Consider the following 11,420-nt stretch of genomic DNA (forward strand, 5'->3'; position numbering starts at 1 on the left):
TGATGTTCTCCTTTATAGTGGACAGAAATATTTGGAGTGGCACAAATAATTTGTGGCATCTTATTGAAGAACAGCTGATTGTTCTGTAAATAGTTTGAAATGGTTATTTTAAAAAAGGGTAAAAGGTAAATGGATGCAAATAACTTTGTTTGCAAAACTTGTGCATAGGATTTTAAAATTGACAATTAATATTTGCATTTAAAGTTATGAAATATGATTCATTAAAGATGTTTGTGGTTGTTACAGTAAAAATATAACTTTTCTTACTCTGATTTTATGGTTTTTGTCTGATTTTAGATCAATTGTGTTAATACAGTATGTCAACATGAAAACATGACTGTAAATTCAGACACGTGAGGTTGTGCTGAAAAGAATGATACCAAACAAGGCAAAGTAAACAGTTTTTAAAGGTAAAATGTGGACGGAAAATCAAAAGTAGTAAAAAATGGCCAATTATACCCTGGACCCCAGAGGGTTAAAAGTTTTTTAGAATATTGTAACTCAGTTACTAACTCAGTTACTTTTTTGAAGAAGTAACTAGTAACTATAATTGAATTACTTTTTCAAAGTAACTTGCCCAACACTGCCTATGATGCCCTCTATTTGAACCAAAACCCTGATATATTTCATTTCTTTTCATTTTACTCTTTGTTCAAGGAAAATAACACAACACTATAAGTGACTGATTGGGTTAGAAGCAATCATAATTTGTTACAAAGAGCATGCAAGCTGACTTAATAGATAAAACCTGAGCCAGGCAGCTTATCTCAGCTCCCTGTGAACCTAATGGCAGACACCTTGTTGTAAAGGCTTTCTACAACCATTAGTCCACCAGTGTCTGGAACTAGCATCTTCCTTAATGTGCTCTTCCCACTGTATTGGGAGTGCCAACATTGTGATCGTCTTGATGGATCTGGACCAGATAAGCAGATCTGGTCTCAGTGTGGTGCTAATGATGTCCTGTGGGTAGATGGTTTCCTGCCCGGTGTTTGCTCTTATGACCCTCTGTAGCCATGTACAAGCTGCACCTGGTTATTAGATGCCTAATCTTTCCTTTAGGTGAGTGAGAATAATTTGTAGCCTGAAGCAACAGCAAAAAAAATAATCAAGAAGAAAAGCTAGATAGATAGTGAGGTAGATAAATAGAGTACTTCAAGCTATCTTGTAGGACATTGTATTGTATGAAACAACAACTGAATAGAGCAGTTGCACTGTCTGTATTCATCAACACCATAAAGCAAGAATAGTCAGTCTGCCAGTGAAAACTTCAAGCACAGAATTAAAAAGTTACTTTGAAAAGTGGTTAATAGTGTGGGAGGAATGGGTCAAGGTCTGCCTCTCTTCAAAAAAGGAGAAAACACTTCCATGACACGCAGACAGTATTTGTGGAGCCGTTAATTACAAAGAGTGAAAAGCATTACTTTCTGGCGAAATTAGAGCACAATGACGTCAAGTCAGCTGGCGTTGATTCTTCAAGTTAAAGTTCTTATAAGAGAGGAGAAAAACTGCTGTTGAGCAGTAAAGCTTCATCTTGTCACTTATGAAAAATAAAACCTCCTCATAATAACAAATTCACAAACATTTAGTGGTTTGAAATAAAATCTGTAAATGTGGTTAAAGAAAACAAAAAAATCTTTGGATTTGCAGCCTTTTAATGCTTGCTGTATATTTTTTGTATACACTAAAGAGTAATAGCACACATCAGGAAACAACTTCTAGTACATTATTATTATAATGTTATTATATTATGGTTGTTGCTTTCTCAACTAAAGATTTATTTTTACCTATACAAGGATACAAGTGAGGTGACCGTCTTCTTGTTGCTGATTGTTTTGTGTGAAATATCTTGATTTGGGGATCAAGGATCAACGATATCCTTCTTATTCAGTTTTTGACTGTTTGTCCTACATATTGGTGTAGAGTTTCTGTTGACAGATAGATGCCACTTAAACACCGTTAATAAGGGCTAGCTAGGATCAGCCAAGACAGGGCGAGTCTTAATCTTGTATAGGTGAGGAAGGTCAGTCAAGGTCATACCTGCAATTTGGCCGCAAGCTGTAACAACACCTTGATCCTTGAAGTCGCTTCTTGTTTCTTTTTTAGCTTCAGTGACCTGTACCAGCTGACAAAACTAAATGTAACAACAGATTCAATAAAGGAATAAAAGATTTGCATAAAAGTGCTGCTGACATGAAACACACAAAGTTTGCATTAAAAGTATATTCATTGCTGGGCTTTTCTACAGACAGTATCCACCTGAAGCTCAATTACAGTGCAGTGGTATGTATACTGTGCACAGACTCAGCAGCCATATCCTTTATTATCTCTCATTTGGCGTACACATTCATGTTGCCCTCAGGGTGAATTGTAATAACTCTGGTTGTTTTAAAATGCTCAGTTTTGTAAACAGTAATATGAAAAAATGGAACAAAAATGATAAAATAATTTCCACTAACAGCTCCATTTAAATTGTACTAAATTAAAGTTATACATTGCTGTTATAGCCACTTTATGTGACAGATGGGTGATGACTAGGCACTTAAGTGTTTTACTGTTGATTCACTTGACTGGACCACTGGACCAAGTTTGTTGTGTTTGTGCCTTGCTGTTTATTTGTGCTGTTATTTACAGTAACAGCTAAAGTCTAGGCTCGGGCCTTTATGAGGGAAATAATAAATATTTAATTTGTTATTTAGTAGTAATTAGAAGTTATCTGTGTGCAGCATAGCCATATTGCTAGCATATGCTAGTGGTGATAATTTAGCAATTCACTCTGCCTTTTAGAAACTGGTCATATGATAAAGTAATATGGTTACTTTTAGCTGAAAAATAAGAAAGAGATGGTGAAAGTGACAATTCAATTCAATTCAATTCAATTTTATTTATATAGCGCCAAATCACAACAAAAGTCGCCTCAAGGCGCTTTATATTGTACAGTAGATCGCACAATAATAAATACAGAGAAAAACCCAACAATCATATGACCCCCTATGAGCAATATTGAACAATATTGAACTAGTGTCTTCAGAACAGGACTAACTGTTTAACTATGTCACTGACTTCTACCTCTGAGACGGGCAAGCCATCACCTTCCTCCGCAGAATGACAGAACACCACTCAGGTTTAGATTAGGCAGTGACAAAGTGTTGAAGTCCTTAAGAAGGATAATTGAGTCCAAAGAAGTCTAGGTGTTCTGAACAGTCACAGAAGTGGCATTCTATGTCCTGTGAACTGGACATTGGTCTCCAGGCTCCCTTGACTGGCAAGAAAAGAAAAACAAGAAGAGACTTCGAGGTGCACAACCCATATGGTGCTTCTTGCAGATAGTAGACCTACAGGAGGGAGATGATTTAGTAATTTAAGTAAAACCCACTTTTCTAAAAACTCTTGTGTCAGTCTCCATTTTATGTTGTGGCTTATGATCCGGGGTATAACAGCGGATTAACCTGTAGCTATATGAACAGCTGTCAGTATGAGTGTGTTAGCATAATAATGTTAGAATTTCACACAATGTGTGTGCTTATCATGGAAATATTCCAGGAACTGCATCCCCGACTCAAAGATAATGTGTGCTCACTTCAGAGAAAATTGCTCTCTTGGCATGTAGGTGAAAATGTTTTCTAGCTTCTGAGTCTCTTTCCATGTTGTTTGATTCACTGCACATGTCCATTAGTACCCTATTTCCCGTGTTGGCCCTCGCTGTGAGTCTGCTTTTTTGTCTTTTTAATACTGCAATACTGCAAATGTTCACAGGAACAAACTAGCTGCAGTCAAGAGTGTTATGTCCTGCTCTTTTATAGCATATACCTGTTGTTCCAAAGCATCCTACTGCCAGAAGGCCAATAACATCACCCTAGTCTTTATCTTATTTGAAATATGCCCAATAATTGCTCCTGTCGAGACAGTAAATAGTTATTAAAGAACTAAAAGAAAATCATACAAAGGTTCTCATTGGCAGAGCAATGATTATGCTGAGACAGATTGGCAGACTCCACAAGCACTACCTCTGAGTCTGATGATCTGAACCTGCTGAGAAGAGGCACTGCAGAGGGTGCATTAATTCAAAGGTTGAAAAGCTGCCTTAGAGGGAGGATTTCATCAGTAATGGAAGAAAGGATGCAAATCAAGACCAAGTCCAGTTGTGATGCATTGAGTGTAGCTCGACTGAAATTACCATACTGTAAAAAAGGAGGTTATTTTTCAATATGACAGCAGCAAATTAAAATTTTGCCTTCATCTTCATGAATACTACATAAAAAGGATGGCAAACACTAAAGATATGTGAAAATGTCTAGAGGAGAGCTCCTTTCCGGAACAGACACGAAATTTTGTGAAATTCACTGAAATTCAGCCTTCTAATAAGTCTCAAACACTAGACTGTAAACTCATCATAGGCAATAAAAATAAAATGGATGCAACAGTAAACATGCCATGCTGGTATAGATGATGTCTGCAGCAGTAAAGGCCAGTCAGAAACATGCATTATCTGTCTTATTGGGCCAGTAGTGATTAGGCCTATAAAGGTTTCAAATGTCACCCTTTCATTATACTGCCTCCATGGGGGCCCATCACAGCTGCTTGATAAACCAAAGGAACTGCACTTATCACCTGCACATCACTTAAAGCAAGTCTTGAAGGTCACACCTTCTTTGGCTCCTTTTAAAAAGCAAAACTGTGGAAACTTGATGCACGAATGCCAAGGAGGTCATAACGAGCACATATCAGGCTAAAAAAGGTCAATATCAGAGACTTAGATGTTATTGCAGAGCAATGTATAATTCTACAATGTAGAAATAAAGGTTCACGACAAACACAACCCTGCTCTTGTATGCTTTCATGCAAACTGTAAGCACAAGCACACGCACACATAAAGTAAACACCATCTCCTACCTTATAAAGTGTGTGTTTTCTTTTTCCTGAGATCCCATGCGAGTACAATATTGGATCTTTGTCTCCACTTTAGCAGGACTGATAGCATCTCTGAGACACTACAAAGGTCTTGCTAATCAAAGCTGCTGCATTATTGGAACATTTCTCAACTATCTGTGAAAAAAAATCCTTTGTCTGCATCATTCTCTTTGTTCCTTTTGTCCAGGCTTACAGACTGAGATGGTTCCAAGAATTAAGATCTTTTTTTTTCTTGCTTACTGTATCTGCTTTTGTTGGAGGAGAAAAACAAAGGTTACTCTGACTGCACCTTCTCTCTGTATACACAATCAGCAATAACTATGCTGGTGCTATCTGTATTAACAGCTCAGCTTTGTGGAGGCAGGTTTACAGGCATTAATCTGTCCATCCATCCATCCATCCATGAATTCATGCACTCCAGATAAAATTCATATTTCTTGTTTTAACAGATACTTTAAAGTGAAGTTTATGTTACAACAGTGGAGCTGATTATGGTTTAGATGTAATGATTAGCGGGATCAAGCTAAGATGATGTTCACATGCAACACAGACTTTGTGTCATGGTGAAAAAAAAATAGTTGGAGTTGGCTCCTTTTACAGTGCTCACTCATTTTCACTTCACTCAGGTGTCAAAGTCTACACTACACTCTCCCTATAGGATCTTACCCAAACTCTGCACCCTTTACACTTTTTCTTTGCCTTCTTAGTATAAATGTATGTGCATTTATAAAAAATTGCATTCTTTGATTTGCACAGCATGCCAGTCAGAACTCTAGTCAGTACAGACAAAATGTTCAGTGCTTTGTTTTATAAATTGCACTGACTATACAGTGTAGTGTATTTTATATATACACGTCATAAAATTCAAGCCTTCTTCTTGACAATCAAATCAAAACACAAGCAAAAAAATCTGGAAAAAATCTTTAAGTGTTTCTTTGCTTGCAGACTTTATCTACTCTTTAGATTTGTGTAAAGATTGAGAAACGTGTATGTCCACATACAGTGGGAATGCAAGAAATGTATTTTACTTTTTATATTTATTTTGCTAAATTGGCTAAATTAAGGATCAACAGCTAAATAATTCAAATAGCTGAAAGGAATAGATACAAAAAGTGAACTGATGAAATCAGCCTAAAACTAAAAGTTAAAGATATATTTTAAAAGACAATTACAAACAAGAACTACTAACGCTACAAAGGTTGTTATTAGATAATTAAATAGTTTGAATACATAATAACCATTATGTGTTCCATAATTAGGGAATACTTTTTTTTCCTGCCCAGCAAGGACAATCAGTTATATGAAGCCCACCTACTTTGTAGCTCAGAGGGAATTAAGACTTTAGGAATACTTTATGTGATAAATGAGATTAGTCAGTTCTTGTCACTGGCAGAGCTGAGACTGATCTCTGAAATCTGCTGCTTGACATTTTCTGGAAGGAATACGATCCAATCTTTTCTCATGCCTCTTATAAATTGAGTAATGCAATGTCTTACATACTGAAACCCGGTTTGGTTTGAATTTAATAATGAATCAGAATGAATAGAATCTGTGACCATTTACCTCATACTCTGCAGTAAGTATGGATAATTCATCCTGTCTGAATAGACATCTATAGAGCCAAAGATCTGCCAGTCATAACTGCTCTGTACAAATCATCTGCTTCTGGCTTAGCTTTGATGTGCTGCATCCTTCATACACTCTGGTCAGGCTCAGTTTTTAAAAAAAAATTTTTTTAAAAGTACATTTTGAAGAAATTACTTTTTCCTACTTACACTGTAATGTTATAATGCTCTTGTACAATAGCTCTTGCTGAATAAAATACTGTATAATCATGGGTCAGGCTGCATTTGGGTCCGTCTTACATCTCAAATTTGGAATGAGTCATACTCATGGAGGAATGAGTCACAAAGATAAGGCTACGTGCTTGACTCTGAACTCATTTTTATGCTATTGCAAACCTCAACTCTGTAGCTTTCATTTGTCCTTGCACCCCTAAAGGGCCCCATAATGCTCATTTTCACCTCCATATTTTTATTCTTGGACTCTTCTGGAGTATCTTTGCATGATTCATAATTGTAAAATAATCCGTAGCCATCTTGTTCTGGCCTTGGAGGAGCCCCTCAGTTATTTTTCTATTGAAAGAAGCTGTTTTAGCTCCCTTCCGTTTAGCTCAGATTTTTATTGATTGTCTGCTGCTCACAAACAAAAGGATAGGAGGAAGGAGAGACTTCTCCTCACAGCCATCGTATGTCCACAAACTAAGAATGTCTGCTTTCACTGACATTTTACAGAAGGTAAAATGGCTAAAACTGAGTGTTAAGAACAGTGTGATTCCTGAGAGTACACTACCAGTCAAAGTTTGGACACACCTTCTCATTTAATGGTTTGTCTTTATTTCGTGACTATTTACATTGTAGATTCTCACTGAAGGCAAAACTATGAATGAACAAATATGGAATTATGTAGTAAACAGAAAAGTGTGAAAAAACCCAAAACACGTTTTATATTTTAGATTCTTCAAAATAGTTACCCTTTGTTTTGCACACGCTTGGCATTCTCTTGATGAGCTTCATGAGGTAGTCACCTGAATAGTTTTCCAACAGTCTTGAAGGAGTTCCCAGAGAACTGGGACCAACAAGAGCACTTGCTGGTCCTTTTACCTTCACTCTGTGGTCCATCTCATCCCAAACTATCTCGATTGGGTTTAGGTCAGGTGACTGTGGAGGCCAGGCCATCTGGCACAGCACTCCATCACTCTCCTTCTTGGTCAAATAGTCCTTATACAGCCTAAAATATAAAATATAAGACATATTAAGAGTTAATTATAATTTTCATTCCTATATAATTCCATATATCTTACTTGATATATTCGATGTCTTCAGCATGTACCTACAATGTATAAAGTAGTAAAAATAAAGAAAAACCATTAAATGAGAAGGTGTGTCCAAACTTTGACTGGTAGTGTATATATAAACACCTCATGTCGATATTAACTTGGAACATCAGCAACATTAACAGTGAACCTGACACATTGGAAACATCAAATTGAGGTGAGGCGTTCGTCTTCTTTGTCTTGAAAACAAATCTGTATGTGGCTGATGGATTGAAGAAACCATTAGAAATAAATAAAGCTGAATTACATCTGAAAGCGGGTCTGTTTTGAGCTGCCATGTGTTATCATGTATTTGTTTAAGTGATAAAACATGTGCACTGTTTTTTGTTGGCTTTGGAAAGAAGTTAAAGAGGTGGCAGTGATCGAGGGCTGCGTCGGTGGTTCTACAGAAAAAAGAATAGCTTAGAGCAGCTCACTGAAAAAGTGTAAGAAATTAATATGAACTAGTTCATTTTGGGAACTGTGAACTCAGTTGGGAACTGTGAATGTGAACAAATTAATTTCCATCTAATTCTTTTGAACTGAACTTTGATCTGGCTCCCGCAAAGCGTGAACTTGTACAACACCGACAGCATTCACACAGTAAGTTTCCTAAAAATAAGTAGAAGCATTGAACTCTTCATGTTGAGTTATGTTCATATTATGAAATACATTTCTTGTATTTGACATTTTACTCAAATTTATATGTATTTTGAGGCCAATTTTGTGTTCCTGTGTGGGGCTAGAATGAAAACACTCAGAGGTGGAGGAATAGAAATAATGAAAGTAATACCAGTAATGATGGTATGAGTCAAAGTTTTGAAGCTTCCTGGTGAGAAATCCTGCTTGAAAGCTTTGCTGCTTTTAGATATGATGAAGTAAATTTCCTTATACAGATCAATTCTTCTTTCATATTTGTTTCTGGCATGAAAAACTACGAATCCCCTGAAAACTCAAGAAAATAATTTATTTGTAAAAATGTTTATTTAAAAAAAAAACTGGCTGATGCATTGGATTGGAAACTGATCTGTGCAAATTAATCATTGCAAACATGAAACTGGTGGTTTAAAAGTCACTCATGCTTCCACTCCACTGAAGAGATAAAAATAAATCTGATCTCTGTGGGGAAATGACAGCATTGTAATTATACTTTGCATTTGATTGTTTTTGCATTGTTTCAGGTTTGACTGGTGTGCTTTTTAATCAGGTCATCTCATCACACCATTTTCCTCTACAATGGTTTTAATGGCACTTGACTGGTGAATTAGTCCCAGCACTGCCAGCTCGGGAGTAGATGTAAATGCAAATTATTTTTACTTATTTGTTTTTCTGGTTACAGTTTGTGTTGCATTTCTCAGATTTTAATGTAAGAAAAGACATATTTTAAACATTTTTGAAGGCACATATTCCCGTTGAATAACAATATGAACAATATGAACATTACTCTGAGCACTTGGGCTGGAAGAGGAGGAAAGCTTCTCTCTCAGATGGAAGCTCTCAAAGTAATTGCAGCACCACGGACAGTGACAGGAGTCTTCTGTCCGACGCAGAAGACTCTGCTTTGTGTTTTCATCCTAAGTGCCTGGCTTCCATTTCTCCAACCCTTCTACAGAACAGTGGATCAACAACACATCACCAGATGTTGTGTCAAAGCCTTGAAAACGTGTTCGAGGTGCAAATCAGCCCTCATCAGTAACTACAATGCCTTATTTCCCTACAAAAAAGCGCAGAAAAAATTCTGCCTGTCGTGATTCTCTGTCATCTTATCATCTACTGTAGTCATTTCTTTTTTATATCTTCAGAAATTTGTAGCAGTGATGTTTTGTCTCCTTCCAACATGATGTAAAGGTTTAAAAACATTTTTTTTTCAATTTTATTGCCTAACAGTTGATTAACTGATATGACTTTTATACATAAATGCAACAGCTGGCTTATGAATAAACATGAGTAAACAGTGGCTCACCCACTATCTTTCCACACACACAGACACAATGCACATGAACCCACATGTTATACAGTTATGTTGAACATACTGCAACAATGACGACACAGTGCTCTGCTGTAAACAGATTGGCCCTCCGTAACAGTTTCATCATCAGCTATTGCTTTGGGCTAATTCCTCTGCCCAAACCAATAATCATCATTTTCCCAGGGTTATTCATTGGATAATTTGCATTCATAAGAAGTTGGAGTAACATAAAATTGGACTTATTACTGCATATTGACTTAATGAGCATAGAGGCAATCATAAAATGCAAATAGCTGTTGTCCTTTTCACCTGGATAAAGTATAAAAAAGCTGAATATATTACCAAAGGACCACTGTTGCCTTCACCCTCCTCATCTTCTTTAGCTCCTCGGTCAGCCAGTGGGATTTCACAAATTTCTTCCTGATGTTGTTATCACTTGGTATAGTTACATCTATCACTATAGCCTGCTTCCTTTGCTCGCCTACCACTACTAAGGTTGCTTAACCAGTTTGTCCTTCTGTATTTGGAAGACCAATGCGATCTTAGGTTGGTCATTCTCAACCACAAAATAGGCATATCCTATTTTGACCTTGGGATTTTCAGTCGATATTTGCCACAGATGCTCCTGTGTACTATGCCAGCCATTTTGCCCTACCTGTTAGCATCTGCTGTTATGCGTCTCAGGGGCATTCTCAATATCAATTTCTTTTGTCTGCCAGCAGTAAATACTGTGCAGGGGCCTATTCTTCTGGCTGCTCTTCTTTCTTAGGTTTCTTCTGCCTGAGGTATTCACTATATTCACTATATTCACTATATTCACAGAACATTTCATCCTGGATAGTGGTTCTCATTCTCACTCACTACTGAGGTAGTTCTCAGCCTCTCTCCTTTCACTTCCTTTCTTTCCTGTCCTTTCAGATAACAATTAAGTCTGAGCAGGAAATAAAACCAATAATATAAAGACTAAAATTCATCACTTAAATAACAAAGAGTTCCACATGGGAACCATAACTCAATAATATCACAACAACCAAAATGCACAATGTACAGGAATGATAAAATCAAAACAGGAATCAGAAAATTCCCATAAAGCAACACAAGGATCTCTCAGGAACATGAGAAAAAGAATAATATCACACTGTGTGACAGGTTGGAAGCACAATACTTTATTTTTAGTTAATGTAATTTTATGTTAGTTACAGTATGACATTTATTGGATATAAACCCATAAAAAGTTAGTATATTACATGGATTTTATGACTGCGAGTGGCACCCCAGAGATATGCAAAAAGGTGGTCCTGTGTTATTCTCGTAAGATGACAGCATTTCTGCTGACTCCAAAGGCTACCAATGCAAATGTGTCATGGTTGCAGGCTAATGCAAAGAAGAAAGGGAAAAACTGCATGAAGTCTTAGATGAACTAGGAAAACATATTGAATGGATAAAGCAAAGAAGCTTATGTTTGCTAAAGAAAGAGGAGAAAAAAGCATAAAACCTCCCTGGTACACTGAATAAAGAAAAAGACGTCATAACAAAAATAAATAAAAAAATCAAAATAACAAACCTTAAAAGTTGACTTTTTGCATATTGAATGCTGGATGAGGTAAAGTCTAACACCTGAAGCAGGTGAGAGCAACTGTGCGACCTCACTTTGTTTTACACAATTTC

Source organism: Pelmatolapia mariae, linkage group LG12 (assembly GCF_036321145.2).
Source record: "Pelmatolapia mariae isolate MD_Pm_ZW linkage group LG12, Pm_UMD_F_2, whole genome shotgun sequence".
NCBI classification, from domain to species: Eukaryota; Metazoa; Chordata; class Actinopteri; order Cichliformes; family Cichlidae; genus Pelmatolapia; species Pelmatolapia mariae.